Source organism: Delphinapterus leucas, chromosome 16 (assembly GCF_059928025.1).
Source record: "Delphinapterus leucas isolate spDelLeu-1000000601 "Yukka" chromosome 16, BTC_Dleu_Yukka2, whole genome shotgun sequence".
NCBI classification, from domain to species: domain Eukaryota; kingdom Metazoa; phylum Chordata; class Mammalia; order Artiodactyla; family Monodontidae; genus Delphinapterus; species Delphinapterus leucas.
The window spans coordinates 56,381,801-56,384,313 of record NC_143144.1 but is presented as its reverse complement, the minus strand read 5'-3'; the positions used below and the strand labels follow the sequence as shown (position 1 = coordinate 56,384,313).

Here is a 2,513-nt window from a genome sequence, read left to right as displayed (position 1 = left end):
AAATTCAAATTAGTACAATAAAGAACACAGCATTTTGATCCATTAGATTGTCAAAAATAAAAAATACTGGTGAGACTATCAATATGGGTTGTAATGCCAATTTCTACAGCCTTTCTGGAAAGTATTATAACAATATGTATTTTAAAATTCACATAGCCCTCAACCCAGCAATCCTATTTTTTGTAATCTCTCCTACAGAAAGATAACACCAGTACATAAAGAAATATGTTCAAGGAAATTTATTTATTTATTTAAAAATATGGAATGCTACATGAATTTGCGTGTCATCCTTGTGTTGGGGCCATGCTAATCTTTTCTGTATGGTTCCAGTTTTAGTATGTGTGCTGCTGAAGCTAGCACTCAAGGAAATTTATTGTGGCCTGGCTTTGTAGAGGCAAAAAGATGCACCTTACCTGAAGAAAAATAAGAATTTACCATGAGCTTTATCAGTAGAAGACAGTTGATATATTATGGTACCATGGAGTATTATGCAACTTTTGAAAGAACGAGTTAGATATGTCTGAATCAATGGACTTTTCAAGTTCTTAAATGTCTACTTGAGGACTGTGTTTACTTAGGCAACAGAAGAAACAATTTGTATTTCATCTATTACATAAGGAGTAACCTGTGGAAACTTGAGTTAATTGGCACCATATTTCTTTTTTTTTCAGTTTTTTTAAATTGAAGGATAGTTAATTTACAATGTTGTATTAGTTTCAAGTGTACAGAAAAGTGATTCAGTTATATATATATATATATATATATGTTCTTTTTCAGATTCTTTTCCATTATAGGTTATTACAAGATATTGAGTTTAGTTCCCTGTGCTATACAGTAGGTCCTTGTTGTTTACCTATTTTATATATAGTTGTAAGTATATGTTAATCCCAAGCTCCTAATTTATCCCTCCTCACCCCCTTTCCCCTTTGGTAACCATAAGTTTGTTTTCTATGTCTGTGAGTCTATTTCTGTTTTGTGAATAAGTTCATTTGTACCATTTTTTTAGATTCCACATATAAGTGATATCATATATTTGTCTTTCTCTGGCTTACTTCACTTAATATGATAATCTCGAGGTCCATCCATGTTGCTACAAATGGCATTATTTCATTCTTTTACCATATTTCTGATATATTCCTGTGATGTTTTAGCATTCCTTACAGAGTGGCATCTCAGGCAACTGTCCAGCTGATCTATCTCTTTACTGGGCCCAAGATGCTAGTGATTTTAGATCTGACAATAGAGAAGTAGATCTATTGGAACAATCCTACCACAGGTAGCGTGATAAACTCTGGAAAAAACAAACAGAAACAGCAAGTACCTAAATGCTCTAGAGAGTAACAGGAAGCAGGCAGACACTGAGGGGAGTCAACATTTAGAAGGGAACAGCACTGGGTTTCTCAGTTTTATGGCTTTTTGCCAGAGAGCCGGCCCCAGTCTGTGCCCTGTGAGTAGCTAAAATTCAGGTAGATTATACACAATCGAACTGGTTTTTTTTTAAAGAAATAAAGTTTAAAAAAAATTTATAATAGATACGGTTACAAGGAGGCTTAGACAGGCTTAATTTAATAGGCATAAATGACTGTTTAATTTCCCCCAAAATCAACAGGCTCAGCTAATATGTTTGCAGCATTTCACTCTTGCTCTGTACCCACAAGTTTATTTCATGTATCAGCTTCTTTTTGGTGGAGGCAAGCATGCATTGATTTATCTGTTATGCAGCAGTTGTTTATGAGAAGCCCTTAGAGGAGCCGTGAGTAGTTATAGACTTTACTATTAGTAGAATCAAATAGATAGCAAATATTTTGCTATCTGCCACTGATCAAGAATAAAAAATCAGGGAACAGAAATGTCATGCTATAATTTCTGATAGACTATTAAATATTTAGAAAGGTGTATTAAAAATAGAGTTTACATATTTAAGGATAGAGTCACAAATCGTGCATGTACGTGAAATGGATTAAACTACTGGCAGATTGCTGTTAAATAACAGCTCAGATTCTTACATCAAGTGCAGTATATACCAACAGTTTCAATTGCCTATTAATAAACAATATCCACATAACAGAGTTCATCGATATTTGGTAGTAGAGGTACAGTCAAACTGTTTTGAAGACTCAAAGGATACAGCAGCTGGAAAGGAAGGGGCATTGTCTCAGAAAGGAGAGAGCAAGAGAGGGGAGCTCCAAACCCTACCCAAACCTCTGCTGACTCTTTTTTTTTTTTTCTTAATTTAGCCAATGCTCCAAATTACTATGTGATGACACCTTTGATTCTATAGACCATCTACCAAGACAATATTAGTTGGCAAAAGAGATGATTTTAGATGGTACATGGACAATGCATTAAATGACATTTAATTACATAATGAGAAAATTATTCCCTTCAATTCTCTTTTCGTCCTTGAAGTTAAATCAAACAGAAAGTTTCATTCTGGTGCGGGTGTGACTTGAACCCCTAATATCTGCTAATCTCCCTTTTCAACAGGGAGTTGGCTACAGGCTAAGGACCTT

General features: G+C 34.6%; 1 non-coding gene across 1 annotated transcript; it reads right to left on the bottom strand.

Moving 5' to 3' along the window:
- Positions 1–253: 253 nt before the first annotated feature.
- Positions 254–360, bottom strand: LOC115801522 (U6 spliceosomal RNA). Its single transcript, XR_004021826.1, has one exon. It is a non-coding gene; the product is annotated as a U6 spliceosomal RNA (small nuclear RNA).
- Between the last annotated feature and the right edge of the window lie 2,153 nt (positions 361–2,513).